Consider the following 21,513-nt stretch of genomic DNA (forward strand, 5'->3'; position numbering starts at 1 on the left):
CCTTGGGCAAATAAGTTAACTCCACTGCCTTGCAAACCCCCCCCAAAATTATTTTTAAATTAATAAAGAATTAGTAGTTAGAAAAGATGTATTTTAGAATCAAATATTCACTAGGTGAAAAACAGTTTTAATGGGATACATGTAAAGGTCCAGAATGTAGCATTTGTGCTGCTTATCATGCTTGTCTAATATTCAATCAGCTTATCATTTTCAGTGGTAGTTGCTCCCTTTTCTAGCCCTTAAAACTACTGTTGGCAGACTGAATTCTAAAGTCCCCTGAGAAAGGCCAGGTTGACTTCCCCTTCCATTACCCTATTTACAGAGCAGATTAAGGGAGCAGTTTTAAAACTATCACATATTTGTTTTAGATATTCTTTAGCACATATGTACATGTGGTGAAATTTATCTCCAATGACTCTATTTGAATATATGAAAATTTATTCTATGTGAATTTCAGCCAAAATTGTTACCCACAAGCAAAATAATTATATACTGCTCTAATATGTGATCAGTGAAGTTTTGCTATTTAAGATGGAATTTGTGGCAGTTTAATTTGATCTGCTTCTTACTTTGAACCTTTAATCTGTATGCAGAGTTCATCAGTTGTCATTTGGGATATGAAGAACATTTTTCATCATGGGCCCTTTGCAACCTTCTTGGATCACCGTCTTCATCAGAATAACTGTCTTTCACTGTTGATGACCTTGCAGTATTTTTCCTGCAGTGAACAATGTTCTGGTTCTTCTCATTTAACTTTGCATGAGTTCAAATAAGCCTTCCCAGGTTTTTTGGAACCAATCCTGCTTGTCTTTCAATGTAGCACAATTATATTTCAGTTCAACCATGCACGTCAACCTGTTTAGTCATCCTTCAGCTGATGGCAGTTTCCAAACCTTTGTCACCACAGATAGAGCTTCCATGGATGTTTTTGTACAAGTAGGCTTTTTTTTCCTTTGATCTCTGACATACAGATATGGTAGAAATATTTCTGGGATACACAGACTTCTAGGTCAATTATTATGAACCTGCTGAAAAATACAGCTGAGAAAAGGTAGCCAGGGAATATCCTCACTTTATGTAGGGGACCATTGTGCAGACCTTTGTATAGAGCAGTTTTAAAGTAATGTCAATTTACCCATGGATGGGGAAAAGAGGAGCGGATAGGTACCCTGGTGGACGAGAGACCAGCACATGACTGAAGGGCACATGTGGGGTGGGCGAAGAAGCCAGAACATGAGGAGGAACAGATACTGGGGCCAGCCACATGAGGTCCTGCCTGGAGATGAAAGGAAGAACATTCCAGGAGGCGCACAGCTGGAGGCCAGACACGGAAACATTCAAGAGAGGACAAGTGAAAGGGAGGGGACCCTGGACAGGCACACTGGACCCATAGAAAACTGACACAAGACCAGTATGTAGGGACCAAACTCGCCCACTTGTTGGAAGACTGAAATCAAGGTCTCTTCTCTCAGCATAGAGGTCTCAAGCCAAGCCCTGATCCATCAGTAGGACTGGTTGTTGCTCTGCAGGTTTGTTTTTCTCTTTCACATGGAGGATTTTTTAAAAGGCATTTTTGGTGATGTATTGGGTTGGTGGGTGTTAGGAGGAAGCAGAGCCTCAATCTGAGGGGCAGGAGCAGAAAGGTACTCTATGGCCAAGGTTACAGAGGGGCTTTTTGGAAAGCAGATTTCTTTCAGAGTTCCTTACATAATATCTAATTTACATAAATGTGACATTATAGAAAACAAGATCTTTATTCCTATTCCAATTCAGTTTTCTTCAGAGCCCTCTCATATTCTATTTATGTTACTGAATCCTTTCTTATTTATTTTTTAGTTAGATTTAACTAGCTCTACTATTATTTTACTGTCTGTTTTCTCCTGTAATTAATTTACTATCACCTTTGACAATCTGAATCCTAGGCCATTTCCTGCAATTATGTTTACTATTGATATTATTTCATTTTCTATGGTTCTTTTGAACAAGTTGTGGTCTTCCTGCTTGCCCCTTTTAATCAGGGCTCTTTAGGATTTCATTTGTCTGAGATCTTCATTGCTGCCCTTTCATTTTTACTTCAGATGAGGAATAATAATTTCCCCTCCAGTTCCTTTATTTTAACTGTATTTTTCGCTTTGTCTTAATATATTTCTTTTAAGAAGAAAACAAAACATATGGTAAGAGTCTGGTTTCTAATCCATTTTGCTACACATTTCCATTTCATAAGGGAAATCATATTATTCACACAGTTATGATTACTAGCTACCTTCTTTCCTCCATTCCACTTCCTTGTTTCTCCTTCTGTCTCTCCCTTCCCCTCCCCCGTCTCTCTCCCTCTCCATCTCTTTCTACTGTCCCTCTTCCAAAGTCTCTTACATATAACTATTGGCCTTCTTTTACCTGGTTCACCCTTTTTGTCACCCCTTTTATTTTGTATTATCCTCTACTTCTACTTAACTATAGGATAAGATAGATTTTGATGACCAAATGAGTCAGTATATATTTTTCTTTTGTGAACCAACTTAGCTGTGTGAAGTTTGACCATGGCCCTCCTCTCCCATTTTCCACTCCACTGTGAAAGTTCTTATTTGCTCATCTATTTTATGTGAGATCAATTTCCCATTCTTTCCCTCCCTTCTACCTTCTCCAAGAGCATCCATCTTTCACACCTATCCATATATTTTACATTATCTCTACCTTTGTAGCTCATTGCCGTGTCGATTTATTCTACCCCCACTAATAATGATAAAATCCTTAGAAAATATGATTCATTTTCTATTATAGGAAAGTATAATCTTATTGTGTTCCTTAAGATTTCTCTTTCATATTTACCTGTTAATGCTTCTTTTAGATCTTGCATTTGAAAGTCACATTTTCCGCTCTTGTCTTATCATCAGGAATGCTTCAAAGGCCTCAGTTATTGGAATATCATTTTTTTCCTTCTTGATGTCTTTCTGTAGAGAGCAGGACTGTAGTAATTGGAATCTTCGAGTATGTGGTTCCAGCCACAAACATCTTACCTGCTGAGGGTTCGGAGGCTAGATGTGTTTTCACACAGAGCAAACCTGTAGTAAGTGGTGTAGGAAAGAACCTGAGAAGCCTTTCTGGACAAAGAAGCCAATCTTTATTAAGAGAAGCAAAGGGGTGGTCTCAGAATGCACTAGACAGACTGGAGGCCCCCCTTCATATCTCTCAAAGCTTGGCTTCTTTCCCCAGAAGGCTTCCCAGGTTCCTTCTTACACCGGAATGTTCTCAGAGAGTGTTTTCCACCACAATGTCTTTTCCTCTGAGTATTCAGAGAGCTGTTTTGACAGAAGGCAATTGTGTAGGAATGAGAATTTCCTTAAAATGATTATTTTTATCCCCGAGTATTATGTTCTTCATATCCAGAGACAGAAAGGACTTCACCAGAAAGCAAGGCTAAAGTATGTAAAGGATTCTTTGAAATATTATCTTCATCCAGTGTCTTTTCCTCTGAGTGTTCTGAGATTAGATGTGCTTCCACAGAGAGTAAACCTCTAGTAACCAGAATGTTTCCGAGAGTTTCTTCCACAACAAATATCTTTTCCTCTGTGTGTTATATAGCTGGGTTGACTTTCTCTCCCTCCTGAAACAGAAAAATACAATTTGTCACATGTCATGGCTCTCAGGGAGGAAGAGAGGAAGAGGAATGGATCCATGGTGTACCATGAAAATGTTTAAATTTGATCAAGAATCTGAAGCTTATTATGGAGGTGGAAAGGATAAAAGAAAGTAGTTTTGGATGCGCAGAATGATTCCTTCCACATCTGTAGACTCAGGATCGGGACTTGGGCTGAAACATCTAGTACTGAGAGAGGAGACTTTTGGCTTTTCTACCCATTTCTCACATCTGATATCCACGTGTCTTTCTTCTGTCCATCTGTGATTGGATACCTTGTGTCTTTCTTCATTCCACATGTGCCTGTCCTCTCTTGGCTGTAGCCATGTCCAGTCTATATGTGTCTGTCCCTCCCAAGTTCTTCTTCTTGATTCTGGCCAGGCCATCATGAAGCCAGCCCCAACACCCACCTAGTTTTCCTCCTGCTCTCTTCTTTGTCCTCAGATTTGATGTGTCTTTACACCATCCCTTGCCGCCCCCCCCCACAAGCATTTGATCCATGTCCTGCCTCCCTTCTTCCCTTGAAGATTTGTCTGTGGAAAATTTCACATTATGGTAAAGATTGCTGTCCTCAGAGGTTTGCCCAATGGTGCCTTTTCACAAAGAAAACCCTGGAGTGGATAAAAAAACAGGTGGCATAATTGGAAAAGAGCATGGCAGAAGGCAGGAGAGCAACACCTCCTATTACTCATAAATTTCAACTACAAATGGATAAATCTATTAGATATGACAAATAAAATGACAGCTGATGACAGTGTTCAATGAGACATAAATAAAAGATAAAATCATAATCATTACTAATCACTCCAACAGAGGCCTGCCACTCATTAAATCATTCATCATAGCTTTTGATTAAGTCCCTCCTAGGTGCTGTGCACAAAGAAGGACAGGTGGCTAAATGCAGCAATGAACGTGTATTTCTTAAATAACTCCTGCATAACCAGGCCTAGGCAAGATTATGGAGATGGAAATACTGCTAGGGACACAGTTACTCACCATGAGAAACTTTCTTCTGATGAAACAGAAAATGCACGAAAGTATAGAGAATAAAAATAAATGAAGGCAAAGTACAAGGCAGTCTGAGAGTGAGGTCACCAGCAGTGGGGATCAGGAGAGGCTCATGGAACAGGGGATGCTTGGATTGTGTCCACATGGAAGAGAGGAATTGTGTGAGACATAAGGACAGAGGGCCAGTTTCAGAGTCAGGATGGCTCAGAGTTCAAATCCTGCTTTGGACCCCACCAGCAGCAGGCCCACAGTCAAGTCTCCTAATCTCTTAGTGCCCTATACAGCTCTGAAAGGTCACAGAAACCTTGAGATGGGTTATCAGTTTTACTGAGAAGGCCAAAAGATGAAAGAGTGCTTGACTAGAAATACTCTGATTTATGCTGGCCCAGGGTCCCATAAGTAGTAAGTACCTGAGGTTGGATTTGAACTCAGATCTTCCTAACTGCAGGCCCCATGCTCTCACCACTGAGTGACCTGGATGGGAAAATTCCGGTTCTCAAAAGATTGTGACTAAGCTACTGTTCAGGCGGCTACGTTGAGGAGAGGCAAATTAGGGAAAGAGCTCATTCTCAGTGCACGGAAGTTTTCCAATCACTCAGTCTCATATATTCACCACCTGCCACAAGGGAAAACTCTAGTTGTCCTACCGTTGTTAAGATCTCTTCAAATGTCTTTATGGATGGTCAATGCAAGGGGCTGGGAGCAGCACCTATAATCCCACAGAGAATGGACATTAACTTTTATGTGAACAGAAAGAGAATCTTGATGTATCCTCCTGGAAAATTTGCACTTGAGCAATGTTTAACTAAGCAAAAATGAATGAAGGTATTCAGGTCTGATTCAATATAAGGAAAACTATCAGTTGCATAAGTGATCATAACAATAATAAAACAAACAGAAATCAAATGATTATCTTAAGAGATGCAGCAACAAACTTTCACAAAATATAGCATGTATTCCTAGTAGAAACATCAGAGATCATGGGGGAAAAGGGAGATTCTAAAAGATCAAATGAAAATCTAGTTGAAATCATTGACAACTTTAGCAACTTTGACATTATCTTTAGCATTAACAACTTTTGTTGTTATACAAAATAATGCAACATAAATCATCAAATTTTGCTTTTTTTTGGGGGGGGGAGGGGTTTGACTGTAGGATTAAGACCCCCCAATTTAGAAAAAGCTAACGCTAAGAGGTAAGTCAAACTAACAAACCTGTTGGCTTAAGTTTAGGTTAATTATAGATTTTGTAAATGAATATGTGGTTAAGACTTTATCAATTAGTAGAAAATAATTTAGTATCCCATATATATATCAGTGTCAGAATAAAATCATCATAAGATATAAAGAAACTTTTAAAGGCTAAATTGTCCTTTTTGACATCTGGAGAAAGAGGGCCATTGACAAAAGATAAATTCTTTTGACTTCTTGAATAAGTTCTCTTAGCTAGAGGTTAAGTATAAGCTGAGTAGTATAATCTTTAAAGGTTGGATTTCTTTTTCTGGCAACTGAAAGCACAAGTTTGTCTAGTAAGCACAGGTCCCTTGAAAGAAGATTTCTGGCTAAAAAATGCTTCAGCTTTGGGGCAAGACCTTCTGCAGTAATTTCCCTTTGACAGCTCAGTGTTGACCACAGTATGACTTTCGGTTCAGAAAACTTGGGAGAAGTAACCAGATGGATGACCTGACTAATCTAATCGAATTATGTTCAAAACCAGTTTCCTAAGATTGCCGATGTGTTTTTAATCCTCTTTTTCTGTTATAAAAATAAACTCTGTGAATTCTCTTCTATTACTAAATACTGAGGAATTAGTTAGCCTGACTTAAGGGAAACTCTCACGATTCCATTAAATCATTGGTTTACTTACTTGGAAAATTTGGACCTGAAAATTATTTCATTTTTTAGATAATTATCTTTCGCAGACAAGCAGTTTCAGCTTTGGGAGCTCTCAAGTCAGACAGTAAGCAGACCTAGAAAGAGATTATTGGGGGGGGACTCTGTGATTATAGAGACTTCTGGTTCATAGTTCAAGGGCAGAGAGGAGCATTTCTGGAAAAAGGAGCTAGAGAACCTGAGGAGTAGGTATCATTTCTGGTCACAAGGGGTAAGGGTCCCTGAGGAATAGCATCACTTATGATCCCAATGGCACAGGGTCCCTGAGGAGCAGTACCAGTTGTAATCCCAAAGGATTGGGGGTTCTTCCTGGTCAACAAAAGCAGTGAACAATCCTCTCCCCAAATCACATCAATTTTGGACCACCAAAGAATTTCATACTCCTGTATCTAGATCTGAATACAGCCATGCGAAAAATTCTGAAGCTTTACACAATCCCTTTCCTTCTGGAGCCTTCAATGAAGTATAAAAGGCAAGGGAAGCAATCAGGATCTCAGACAAAGCAAAAGCTGAAACAGACCTAATTTAATGGGATAAGTAGGAAAACTCTATCTTCCCTAAAGGTACCATAGACAATAATGTAATGTCAGTGCTAAACAAATATGCATCAAATGGCCAAGCATCTGACTTCTTAAAGGAAAAAAAAACAGATGAGTTACAGAAAGAAATAGTCAAACTATACTAATGTATGAACCCACCTTTCCCCTCTCAGAATTAGAAAAATCTACTCATAACATATATACAGAAGAAATCAAGAAGACAACAAGAATATTTTAAAAGTTAGATTTGGTAGATTTCTGGAGAAAACAGAATGGGAATAAAAAGAAATATATATTTTTTTCTTTGCTGTACATGGTACCTTTATAAAAACAAGCAAATCTTAGGGCATTGAACCTCATAAGGAATAGGCAAAAAACAGAAATACTAAATGGAGACCTTTACTGAACTTTTATAGAACAAAGTGCAAGATGAATTGCCCAGTTGTGGAAACTTAGATCACAAATTAATTGGAAAATAAATAATATAATCTTAAAAATGAATGAGTCAAAGAATAAATCAGAGAACAAAGCAATAATTTCAATGAAGAGAAATATACAAATGAATCAACATACCAAAATTTCTGGCAACAACCAAATCAAGACTTAGGGGAACCTTCTATTTCTAAATGCTTATATTTTTAAACAACAGAAAAAAGAAACAAGGAACTGGGCATGAAATTGTAAAAAGTAGAAAACAAAAACAAATGGAAATATGCATTCACACATCAAAATGGAAATCCTGAAGTAAAAGATAAGATTACGAAAATTTAAAAATTAACTAATAAAAAAGTAAGTGTTGAGTTTATGAAAATATAAACAGAATAGATTTACCATTTTTAAATTTGATTAAAACAAGAAAAAAAATCACGACTGGTCTCAAAAATGAAAGGACACATGCATAGCCAATGAAGATGAAATTAAAGCAATATATAGGAGTCATTTGATTCAAGTAGATGCCAGCAAAATTGACATTCTTCGTGAAATAGATGAATACTTACCAAAATGTAAACCCTCTATGTTAACAGAAAATAACATAGAAGATTCCAATAATTCTGTCCCCAAAAAAGAAACTGATCAAGGGAAAAAAATGAGTTTCCTGGGGAAAAATGCAAAGCATCAGATGGATTTGCCAGTGAATCCTACCAAACAAAACTATTTGTAAAAAAAACAGCTTATAATGGAGTCCTAACATATTTCTCTTATGACACAAATATGGTTTTCACATGTAAATAAAATGTGAAACTATACATATACTTAAACATTGTCAGTAGAGGCATGGCATGATATGTTCATTTTGAAAATTAATTGTGATTTATACACAGCAAGTAAAAAGTACTTTAGAAGTTTTAAAACAAAGACTCCATTATACCCCAAGGAAGTCATCAGTAATTAAAAGATGTTTCCATATACACCAAAACATTTTTAGCAGCATTTTTTGGGGCAGCTGTGAATTGGAAACTAAGTAGTTGCTCAGCCACCATGCAATGGCTAAGCTAGGCAAGGAACATGAGTGACACAGAGGTGTATCACCATGCTGTAAGAAAGGATGTGTGTGGGCACCACCCCATCAGGAGTACTGGAACCTCAGCTGCTGGGCTATGGGACAGAGCTGTAGGGCATTACCTAGCTGAGATGGTCATTTCCCATCATGAGCTGAACACTTGGAGGTCCCAGGGCTCTAATTATACCTGCACCCAAGCCCAGGCAGCCCCAAGGCAGAGATGGTGACACTGGCAGCCCCTGGGACTGGAGGAGCAGGAAGTGGGAGCAACAGCCCACCACAGATGGAGTCAGCTCACAGGGATGTTTACTGGCTGGGCTTCTTTGAGGTAGGATGAAGGATAGGATATTGTGTCAAAACCACCATCGCTCCCTTGGATCATGAGAACATGTAATTATAGGCACATAGTCAGTCACCATGGCAAACATTTAGGATTGTTTCTTACTTTGAGTGCTGTTCCCAGAAACAAAGGCTGTCTTGGTCTATATAAAGAAAATGGAGCAAAGGTGATTAGAATCTGTCCATATGATGCAATTGATTTTATTTCCTTTGCCCATTAGCAAAAGTTAATTATCACAAAACTGGAGCTTTCTGGATATAGATACCTGCTAGTGACTGCTTCCATGGAAGGTATGATGACAGCAGTCACCTGTACCTACAGAGCTGATTTAGAGTTTACTTGGCTTTGAGCGGGGGGGGGGGGGGGGGGGGGAAGAACAGACATATATACAACCTGTTCATACATTCAAAACAAGTGATGCAAAGGAAAGGATTTTTCAGAAGACTGATGGCTACTACTATAAGGATGGCTCCCTATGCAGGGATTTCATTTTATTTTTACTTTTGGTACCTTAAAGATTGTTGGCCTCTCCCATCCTCCTACTTTCTTCAAAGGTCTTCATCAGACAGTCCAAATGTCTTAGTTCTGAAAATGCAGATAAACTTGCATTGTATTCCTGTGGCTGAAACAACAGCACAGACAGTATCTCATCCACTTGATCTAACCTCTCTTTAAATGCAGTTCAGAACTGTTCTTCAAAGTTCTTAAAAGTGCCTCCCAATGTTGAAGGCACTGAAGAATGAGTACAGACAGCATGGGATATTCAGAGGACTCTATGAGGATCTCTCTCTCTCTCTCTCTCTCTCTCTCTCTCTCTCTCTCTCTCTCTCTCTCTCTTTCTCTCTCTCTCTGTCTCTCTATTTTTTAGTTCTTTCCAAGGAAAATTGACTTAAGTGGCTTCCCCAAGGCCACACAGCTAGGTAATTGTTCAGTGTCTGAGCTCAGATTTGAATTCAGGCACTCCTGAGTCCAGGGCCAGTGCTCTACCACTGGGCCACCTAGCCACCCCTCAGGGTCTGTCTCTTAACTACATTGTGTGTGTTTGCTCTTAAGGCAGATTATTCTCAATTTACAAGCAAAAGAATCAGTTTTAATACCTCAACTAGTCACATTTTTATTTTTATTTGTATATACATTTTTGTTGTTTTACTTTCCTATTGACAACTGGATGGAGGGCAGCAGTGTCTATACATTAAGTGAAATTTAAAATTATAGTCCCTGGTATGGGAATATTTAATATTCTTTTTAAGCCAAAAATTAGAAGTATTTCCTGAATTTTTCATTTGATAATTTATCATTTTCATTAAAATAATTTAAAGGACTGAAAAACCGATGAGTTTCATTGATGCCCATTACAGATTTTCTGAGATTTTCTCTTAATTTTATTGTGTTCTCCACAGGTTTTTTTTTTTTTAATAATCATAGAACTCAAAAAATCATAACCTGAGGCCAGACTTAATGAAAACCTATTCTGAATTTTACAATAAACCAAGTTCATTTTGCTTTCTGATTCAGATTTAATCATTTGTGCCTTTTGTAGCAAGAATGTATATGGAAACTTTTCCTTGACCAGTTGGATAACCTTCCTTGTAGTTACTAGAATAAAGTTCTCTGATACTATGGGACAGTTTACATAAGTTTTCATAAAAGACAACCTATTCCTAAAAGTCAGTTAGAATGAATGTGAGTAAACTTAGTGATCTCAAAGAAACAGGCCAACCCTGACAGATTTTATTTGTAGATGTGGGCTGGATTGTAATTTCTGTTGCATGTTTACAGGTAGATTGTCAGCATCCTCCTTGTTGCCAGTATATGTATTATATAAACTATTAGGATGATACATGCATTCATACGTTACAGTATCACAAGGGCAGCTAGGTGATATTGTGGATAGAGCACGGGCCTTGGATTCAGGATGGGGGTTTTATTCCTGCCTCAGTCACTTGCCACTTGCTAGCTGTGTGACCCAAAGCAAGTCACTTAAACAGGGCTCTTTTCATTCTTCCTGATTCATATCTGGCCACTGGACCCAGATGGATCTGGAGGAGAAAGTGAGATTGGTGACTTAGTACAGAACCCCCCCCCCCATATTCAAATCAAATTCCTGTGCTTGCCATGGCATCACCTCCCTGATATCATGGTCTCCTTCAAAAATGAAGGACGAACAACATATAATGTTTCAAAATGTTCTTCCATGAGAGAAATATTTTCAGTCATGGAAGATTATTTAATGGTGATACTGAAAATAATTTCTAGTCATCTTCTGTTTAAAAGTGAGCAATTTAAAAATGCCAGGATTCATTTTTTGTAGATGATAACATCATTATTATTTATTTGTGCAAATTCATTTTAAAGGACATGATATGTAAAATCACTATCATGAGATGAGTCAGAAAATTAGTGGACATCATTGGTGGCCTCCATGTTTGTTTTGAGTTAAGATAAATAACATTTCTTGTAAGGCCATTCGAAATTGATGGATTTTGGTCAAGAATGAGATGAAATGTGTTGATTTTGGTTTGACTTCACATCAGATAAATATTTGTTTCATTAATAAACTTGCCCTTTGACAAAACTACATGTGTGGGTTTCCCCTTCTGGGTTATAATAGTATTACTAAATATTATCAAGCAACCTTGAGCTAAGTTAAATGGGTAAAACAAATATCTTCCAGGATTTCCTGAAAGGAAACTACAAGTGTTTTACTGAAGGAAAATTTGCATTCTGTGCCATTTAGAGAATACATTTAAAAATTTAACAATAAATAAATAAATGTTTCAAAAAAAGAAAGAAAGAAATGATGGGCATGAAATATAGAGAGAAGTAAGGAAAATATCTTTGTGAACTGATTTAAAGTGAAATAAGCAAATTCAAGAAAACTGTATGTGTCCCTGCTAACTACACCAATTTAAATAGATAAGATGGTTCAGTAAAAAACTTAAAAGCAAAATGTGAAAAAGCAAATGGACCAGAAAAGGAAATACAGGAAGACAACATCACCATACCTTGTCCAAGAGGTGAGATCCAAAGAGATTACTTCTTTTCCTCCCTAAAACAAAAAATACTATTTGTCATATGGCATGACTCTCAAGAAGGGAGAGAAGTGATACGCTGGTGATGTAAGAAAGAGAAAACATTAATAAAAACAATTAAAAAGAAGCCAGTAATCTTGAGGGTAGTAATAGAACAGGGAAAAGAGGAAAGAATGGGTTTTGGTCAAGGATTATCAGTGGTAGATCAAAAAACACTTCTATAAATCAGTCAATATGATAGCAACTGTTATTGAGTCCTGCCTCACATTTCCTGACTGACTTTATTTGGGTAAAGAATTTTCAACTCCAGTGGGACACTTAGCTTTCCAGTCTGTTAAAAAGTGAAAGGCAGAACAATGGATAAGATTAGGTGTTCAGTATACAGAAGCAAACAAATTTTTAAAAATCTCATTTAATAACTTCAAAGACAGCAGCTGAAGAGGGTTGATAGAAGTTAGAATACAGAAATTGATATAGAAACAGATAAGACAAAAGAGAGGTGGTTTTCCAGATAGTTCATAGGATATCAGTACCTCACAGCACTTATCACATTAAATTACATTTGTTCTTCATGTGTATTATGATATAAAGGAGTTGGAGCCATGACCTGCAAGTGAATTGCATTCAAGTGCTGTGCAAAGTCACCAGGTTCACTTTCTCCTCCAGAGCCCTCTGGTTCCAGTGACCAGATATAAATCAGGATGACTGGAGATGGCCATGGATGCAGTGAAAGACCTTGGCTTTTATAAGGGAAAGTCTTTGATGGGTCTCAGTTTGACTGAGCTAATCCCTATTCAATGATAAAGCCTAAGAAAGAAAGAAATGAAGCAAAAACATGTCCTCTTTTACTAGTCAAAAAACAAAAACAAGCAATATGGGAGCAGAAGACACTCAGGGTTTCTCTTCAATACAGAAAAAAAATTGCTCTTTATATTCTGTCTGAGCCAATTTAGGTGTGGAGAGTCAATAGCCAAATGAAGGCAGAAGGAGGAAATTGTCATTCACATCCATGGATAGGGGAAGAAATTATGATATAAGAAGTGTAAGTGAGAATCACAGAAAAGAAAATGGATTATTCTGCTTCTGTAAAGTTGAAATAGTTTGGCCTAAAGAGAGCAAAGGCAGACAAACTGAGAAGGGAAACAGATATATGAGGAAACACACCTTAGCACTAAATATCTCTCAGGCTTATTGCATACAGGAGATGAAGAAGGAAGTGCTTCCATTTTCCAGGATTAAGAGTCTTTCTCCAATAGGACAAAGGAACAGGAAATTTTCAAAAAACGAAATGCAATTAAGTCATCAACAAATCCCTCCAAATGATAGAAGTGCCCATTAAAACAACCCCGATCTTTCAGGATGAAAATATAGAGATCTGCAGGTTCAGAGATGGTCCCCTCTATCTGACTCACAATAAGGATCATGGAAATGCCCCCCCCACTTTTTCTAAACAAAAGAGATGATAAGAAGGAGGACAGGGCCAAAGTTCCCACCCTGTCTTCTCTCTCCTCAGTTGTAAGACAAAGCCAAGATGGAGAAAGGGAGGATGGAAACATCCATGTGAGGAGGGGAGGGAAGTAGTGGCCCAGAAGGCTGGTCCCTGCTTGTCTGCACCAATTCCACCCTGCCCCTACCCCTCATCCCACAAGCCCCAGACACTCAGACAAAGGCCTGGGCACACAGGAAGCCCCAGGCAGGGGCAGCCCCAGAGGGCCAGCCAAGCCCAGGTTCACCCCAACACATACACACATACATCCCCCCACACACTCCACACACACACACACACACACAGACACACACAAAGAGAAATGGATGATCCGACCTATTTACACAAGACATGCAAAAACAAAATTATGAATATCTGCCACCCGCCCTTACAGATATCTCCTGAGGACTAAGAAAAACCAATGGAGAGGAAGGCTTCATGAAAAGCTTGGGGTGGGGGAGAAAAGGAAGGAAAGGAGAATAAAGGGAGAGACTGAGGCAGGACCAGAGTCAGGGGTACTTACCTCCCTCACAGCCCCTTGTGCATTTTGCAGGACCCTCAGGGATTGTCAGTCTGGAAGATGGAGGGAAATGAGGGTAAAGAAGGGGAGAGCTGTAGGGGAGGGCAAGGCAAGTGGTGAGGGGTCCCAGATCTCCACTGTCTCCCTGCTACCTCACATCCTCTGGCAGAGACAAAGAAGCTTCCTCTCAATATAGGGTGGGAGGGGGTGAGTACAGTGACGTCACGGAAGGGTGGGGCTTGCCTCTTCTCTGAGCAGAGTGGAAAGGAGGGGGTTCTGTGATCTGAGGAACAGAACAGTGGGGACCTCCCCGAAAGCTTTCTCTCAGTTCCCATCACCCAGCCTGGCAAGGGGAGGGGACCCGGGCCTGACCAGGGGCGCAGAGTTCTCAGGGCACTCTGCTGGGGCTGGGGGTGGGGGACAGTAGCTCAGCTCAGCTTGGGGTGGGGGAGGGTGGGCCTCTTTGTGGAAACTGGGAGAGGGAGGCCCAGGGAGGGAGGGGGAGCTCTCCAGATGGAAGAGCACAAAAGGTGCAGCAGCATCTGGGAATCAGCAGCCTTGAAGAGCACTGGGACAGCTCCCAGGGCCCACAGCAGAGGAGGAGGGGCTGGTCCGGGGGAGGGGCCAGGGCTCAGCCTTCTTTTTCTAGGCTGGAGGAGACACAGATGGAGGCGAGGTGGGGAGAGACAGAGGGCCACCCAGGCACCAACCCAATGCCTACCCCCTTTGTTTATGTGTGGAGACTCTGGCCTAAATCCTATAGAAAATAAAACTCAGCGGGAACTCTACCCTCTCTTCTGGTTCAGTCTCCTCTACAAAGTGACTTCATAAATGTCTTTCTCAAACTATGTCAAATTTGTAGCTTTATTCTCTCCAATACCAGCTGCCCTGCCACTAGTGAACTGGCACAATGGAGACACAAATTGAATTAGAGTCAGAAGACCTGGACTGCAGTTCTGCTTACACATGTTGTGACCTTAGGCATGCCACTTAAACTCCCTAAACCTCGATTTTTCATATCTGTAAGAAGGGAGTGATAACACCTATGCTAAGAAAATTACTGTCCTTTTAGGGATCAAATAGAATGTTTGCAAATTGTTTTTCAAGCCATGACACACTGTGAAATGTTTATTAGAATTATTATTCACTTCTGTTATTATTTTTGATGGAGTTTCCATATTGTGCTGTTGACTTATCTTTTTAATGTTCTTCAGATGGATGCACAGAATTACTGTCTTTGGTAATGCAGTACAAGGGTCTGAATGTTCACTCAACTGCTGCAGACCCTATAAATATGTCTTTAGGACAATTTTAGCAGGAGGGACTGGAAAGCTTTTCATCCATGCATCTTAGAGATTAGAACCATTTGGTATGCTATTAAAATATTGTTTTTGAATTTTTATTTATCAATCTCATGAGTAGGAGATGGGGACAATAAATTTACTCCATGGCAATGTGAAGAATGTGGGGGAGTTTGGTTTCCACAGGAATGTGAAGGGAGAAGGTTAGTTTACATCTCAAAGACTGGGGTCTGTCTGTATTGGTGCCTGTGGGCAGGTATGTGAGTATAAAACAAAAGATTTAGTCCCATCCTGATCAAAATCTGAGATTAGTTCACCTCTGTCCCATCTAGCTCTGAATTAACCTAGTCTGTGTCCTTCTCCTTTGAGCATTCTCAGTGAGGTTCCCCTTCACTCCCTTGTGCTCATTAGTATTGTAGAATTCACTTGCAAATTAGTATAATGAGCAGGGAGTTGAAAAAGCTATGGGGGTGAATATATCATATAGAATGTGACTCTAGCCAATGATAGGCAGAAAGGAGGAAGAACAAGCCTTTCAAACTGCATATAAGACCCAGCATTGCTGTGATTTGGGGCCCCTTTCCTTAAGAGAGGTGGTCCATCTTTGCAAAGATGTTTTAATAAAAGCCATTTTAATCACTCTGGACTATTTATAATGAGGGCCCATTAATAACAAAATTGTTCCAGATCCAGTACAATTTATTTTTTAATTTTCCAGGTTATTCTGAGGTCTCCATTTGCAATATGAACATTTGTCATCTGCTCAATTTTGAAAAATGTTTAGCTTCTGATGGGTATTTCAGTGACCAATTCAAGTCTTGCTAAGTATTCATTAGGTCCAAATGTTTTACAGTCTGCATTGTAGTATGACTCAGTTTCTATTATTTCTTTCCTTAGTCTGTGCTGAAATCTGGGCTCCTTAAGGACACTCTTTCTCTAATTTCTGCTGACAGTGATGTAATGAGTGTTTGCCAACAGAATAGCCTCTATTTCTGTAGACAAGCCCACATGAGGAGCACCTGTTCAGTGGTTCTCTGTACATACATTGTTGGTTGAATTTATGTGGGATATCCTCTTTGGAGTGGCTTTTGCCTTTGCTATTTTACAAGATTCCTCCAGACATTGACTGCTTTCAGTTACACTGGACACATCTAGGGCGAACATCTATTTACTCTTTTCTTAAACTAACTTTTACTATTTCTAAATGAAGGGTGCAGCTCTTTGTTCCAAATGTATTTCTGTCAATTTTAAATTTGTAAAATATGTGCTTTGACAGCCTCCCTCTATCCTCTCCCTCTTTTTAACTGTTAATCCCTGTGTTTTATTACTAGGTAGATTTTGGTTAGGATATTTTCATTTCTTTTTCAGAAAGAGGAGAGGGCCTTTTCACACTAGGCCCTATCCAAGTGGGTGACCACCATAAGAAGGCCATTCACTGGGAAGGGGAAGCAGGAGATGCTTTAAATCATTAATTATTAGAAAAATGCAAATTAAAGCTTCTCTGAGGTACCACCTCACACCTCTCAGACTGTCCAATATGACCTGAAAGGATAATGATCATTGTTGGAAGGGTAGTGGAAAATCTGGGACACTATTACACTGTTGGTGGATCTGTGAACTCATCCAACCTTTCTGGAGAGAAATTTGGAACTACGCCCAAAGGGCAACAAAAATGAGCATACCCTTTGATCTAGCAATACCACTACTGGGTCTATACCATGAAGAGATGATGAAAAAGGGTAAAAATATCACTTGTACAAAAATATTCATAGCATCCCTATTTGTTGTGGCAAAGAACTGGAAATCAAGTACATGTCCTTCAATTGGGGAATGGCTTAGCAAACTGTGGTATATGTATGTCATGGAACACTATTGTTCTATTAGAAACCAGGAAGGACAGGAATTCAGGGAAGTCTGGAGGGATTTGCATGAACTGGTCCTGAGTGAGATGAGCAGAACCAGAAAAACACTGTAGACGCTAACAGCAACATGGGGGTGATGTTCAACCTTGATGGACTTGCTCATTCCATCAGTGCAACAATGAGGACCAATTTTGGGCTGTCTGCAATGGAGAATACTATCTGTAATGCAGAGAAAGAGGCTTGGAGTTTGAAGAAAGTTCATGGACTATTCCCTTTCATTTAGAAAAAAAACAGGTATCTTATTGTCTGATCTTACCTCTTATACTTTTTCTGTCTTCCTTAAGGATGTGATTTCTCTGTCATCAAACTCAATTTGGATCAATATACAACATGGAAACAATGTAAAGACTGACAGATTGTTTTCCATGGGGGGGAGCAAAGTAAGATTGGGAGAAAAATTTTAAAACTCTAATAAAATCTTTAATAAAAAAAGGGAAAAAAAGAAAAAAAAAAGAAAGAATAGTTCTGTTCAGGGTCTTTTCTTATTTATAATCATTGACCAAGGGAAGCACTATCCATCTTGGTAGCCACACCTACTTCCCAAGACAAGATCTGGTTGTGGAAACCTCAATCCTCAAAGGAAGGGACAATTCATTCCCTGATGAACAAAAGACCTGGGTCCGAGATTGAAGACAGAACCAGGAGCTCCATGCCCTCAAGGAAAATCCTTCATTCCACCATGAAATGAATAGAGGAAGGCTTCTGGTTAGGCTGAAAGTTTGTTTGAATGGAAATGGCCAGCAATTGTATGAGTGAATGTATAAACCCACACCTGTTATAAGACAAAAGGCCTGTAAAGACCTGAAGGAAGATCTTGGATAGATCTCCTGGGGAGAGTCTCAGGCAGTCACGACTTCCTGACCTAACCCAATGATCCAATACATGCCTGTATTATAGGGAGAATCCTACTGTCTGTAAAGTCTTCAAGTAGCACAGACCCTGTGGAGTGAAGCACCAGTTCAGCCTGTGGGGAGATGTGGAACCAACAAAGACACTATGATCCTAGGTCATCTCTTGCCTCAGGCTTGTCCTTTATCACTTCCTCTTATACATTTGAAAATGGAGCTTAGAGTCATAATAGAAGATGTTGTGTCCTGAGACTTTAGGAGAGCAGGAGCAGTATTTTCTTTATTTTGAGTTATTCTGTGTAATACAGAGTATAAGGTGATAACATAGTCTGTATTTTATGTCCTTATATTTGAATTCATCTTTTTCCTGTGGACTGATGAGGCAAAGGAAAAAGTGGGAAAAGAGGGAAAGCTTTCCTCTGAAATTTCCAAAAGTTCAAAGGACATGGTATTTTCTCTGCATTCTTAATTTTCCCCAAGTTAGGAAAAAAGGGCAGACAAGAATGAGAGATAGTGACAAAGAGAGAGACAGAGAGACAGAGACAGAGATAGAGACAGAGAGAGACAGAGCTAGAGAGAGAGAGAGTGACAGAGACAGAGAGGAGAGAGGAGGAAAAAAGTGATTCTTTTCCCATTTGTAGAAATTTATGGAATTTCAAATTCATTAGAGAACAAATTTGGTAGTGACATGTTTTCTGTTGAATGTGTATTTCCAAATACTGATGAGCCTGCAGTTTGAATATTTTCATATATGTGCAGTTTCTTATCGACTTTATTGTAAGACTCCTTAGAAGTGCTCAAAATGGATACTTTGAATTTACATACAAAATTGGCCTTAAACCCTATAGTATTCGCTTCCTTCCCTGGATTCTAAAGGACTAGTTGCTTTTATGAAAGGAAAATGATTTCACTGAGTAAAAGCATTTTAGCCTTTAATGGAGTTGGAGTTGGTTTGCAAGTTTTGTCTTCAGGAAGTGGTGAAAATATAAGTCAGTCATTTTGCAATTAGATACTTTGAAGCATTTTCTGATGATTAAAATGAGAATAATAAGTTTCTGTTGGAAAGAAAGAGGCTTATTTAGTTAGAAAGCCAAATGGAATAAGAGAATAAGCAATTTCATTTTAGGAAAGTCACTCATCTGACTCCTGTAGTCTTCTGAGAATCGTATAGCTCAGAGCAGTCCAAAATTCAACCCCCAGTGTGAGTTTATATGGCCTGCCTGTGGGATTACAAAAAAGCTTTACTACACTAAGCAGAGATACCACAGACCTCTCACTAAGATGGCAAATCAAAATATATTGTCTATTGTTTCAATAAAAACTTTTAGAAATAAGCTTGGACTGCCATGATTTAGCTGAATATAATTGCTCAGTGAACCACATTGGATGCATTTTTCTTGGTGATTACAGAAACTGTAAATCTTGAATTTTCCATTTTGATCCAGGAAGAATAAAGTTTTACCATGAAGTTGAGATGTGAAAGAAAAATGTGCTCAATTTTTAGAGGAGAGATTAAGTGGCTTGAAGGCAATTAGTCCTGATAGTAGACTGAGACAAGATTGAAGAAGAGAAGATGGAGAAAGTAGCAGTAAAGGAAGGAAGGAAGGGGTGGTAGTGAATCAGGGCTGGGGCCAGAGACATTTCTATAGTTTGCAGGAAATATTCTGGTTTAATCTGAGTCAAAAAAGAGAGACCTGGAGAGTCTTAACATCTCTTGGGCACACCTCATCCTGCCCCCACTATGGCACAGAGCCTCATTGCCACACCTGAGCTATGGCTATTAGTGGCTCTACCTGCCTCAAATCTCCCCACTCCATTCCACTCTCTATTGGGCCTATAGATTGCTTTTTCTAAAGGGCAGATCTTATCTTGTCATCCCCACTTTCAATAAATTTCAGTGACTTCTTATTTCCTTCAGTATCAACTGTAAAGTATTCTCTCTGAAGGGCAAATCCCTTCACAACTTGCCCTTTCTCTATTTCTAGTCTTATTATTCCTTATACTACTGCAGCATTTCCCCAATTCTGGGATACAGTGATATCATCTTCCTTGTTGTTCCTTGCATATGGTGCTATCTTCCAACTACTATATTTCCCCATGAATAAGACTCACCCTTTTCCCCAAAAAAATTGGGATCTAAAAACTGGGAGTGTCTTGTCCAATGGTTGTAGATTTTTTTTTTACTTCCATTTTCCACTTTTTCAAGTTTGTTGTCTTTTTGCTCATAGTTTCACATTTATTACCAGTATATCAGGTTATGTTGTGCCACGCTAGTTGAATATTAACTATGTAAGATAAGGAGCACAAATTCTACGTTCTGGAGCTTAACATGTATCCCATAAAATTTGTTTTCCACCTAGTGAATAGTTGGTTCTAAAATAAATCTTTTCTAACTACTAATTCTTTTTTTAATTAAATTTTTTTTTTTTGGTTTTTGCAAGGCAGTGGGGTTAACTGACTTGCCTAAGGTCACATTGCCAGGTAGTTTATTACGTGTCCAAGTCAGTATTTGAATTCAGGTCCTCTTGACTGCAGGACTGCTGCTCTACATGGAGCCACCTAGCGGTCCCTACCTACTAATTCTTAACAAATAATACATACAGGACTATCTAAGGGATATCAGCTGAAACTTCATAAATTTCCTACTTTGGTTGGGAAAGGATCTAGTTTCATTTACTGAACTTTTCAGAGTTTGTCAATATGCTGTCAGTAGGACTGATTTTTGTTTGCTGATATAATTTGCTTTTGATTATTTCTAGCTCTAGACAATAACAATGATAGGTATACCACAGATGACATAAATTATTGATATTTTTCCAATTATTTAGATATGACATTGTTTGTGTGAAATGTATCGGGCAATTGTGTTCACAAAGTTTCCTGAGTTTGTCTTGGCAGGTACAATCCCAAGTATTTTATATTGTTTAGAATTATTCTATTTTTTGCTTTTTCAGGTATTTGAAAAATGCTTTAATGTTCTTTCATCAATTAGTTACAGCTTTATTATTTTGAAATATCCTAAATTTCTCTAATTGTAAACTTTTTTAATTTTTTAAAGTAGCTTCTTGATTCTTGAAGTCATTATTTTATTTTTTTGCTACATTCTACTATTGAAGGAGTTTTCTACACAGAATAAAGTTTTGTACTTCTTGTTCTAAGTGCACAATTTTCTTTCTAATTTTTTCCCTTGCATCACGTAATTTTCTGCATTTAACCTTATCACTCTCATTCAGTTTTTGACATAATATTCACTCCTTTAGTTTCATCTTCCTTCTTTTCTTTGTGAAACTGTGGTTGAATTTCTGGTCTAGCTATATTTTTCTTTGAGGTTTCTTTAAACGTGTGTTTTAATTACTCAGTTTCTAAGATATCAGTTCCACAAAAATTGTTCTGGCTTTCTTTTCTCACCCTGATATTATATTATTGTTCTCAATAACAGATGAAAATATTTTAGCATTCATTTATTATTTGTATTTTATTTTTTCTA

General features: G+C 38.6%; 1 long non-coding RNA gene across 4 annotated transcripts in view; it reads right to left on the minus strand.

Annotated features, from left to right (window-relative positions):
- The window catches only part of LOC141496921 (uncharacterized), a 1,073,688-nt gene that overhangs the window by 968,058 nt on the left and 84,117 nt on the right, over positions 1-21,513 (minus strand). Inside the window, exons 1-4 of one of the 4 annotated variants that reach the window (XR_012471196.1) lie at positions 13,959-14,112; positions 11,923-11,966; positions 9,428-9,539; positions 2,830-3,604 (exon numbers count right to left, since the gene is read on the minus strand). This is a non-coding gene — a long non-coding RNA (uncharacterized LOC141496921). Of the gene's footprint in view, positions 1-2,829; positions 3,605-9,427; positions 11,967-13,958; positions 14,125-21,513 lie in introns of those variants that run through there. The other 3 variants (XR_012471197.1, XR_012471195.1, XR_012471194.1) reach the window with 3 other exon arrangements.

Source organism: Macrotis lagotis, chromosome X (assembly GCF_037893015.1).
Source record: "Macrotis lagotis isolate mMagLag1 chromosome X, bilby.v1.9.chrom.fasta, whole genome shotgun sequence".
Taxonomy (NCBI): Eukaryota; Metazoa; Chordata; class Mammalia; order Peramelemorphia; family Peramelidae; genus Macrotis; species Macrotis lagotis.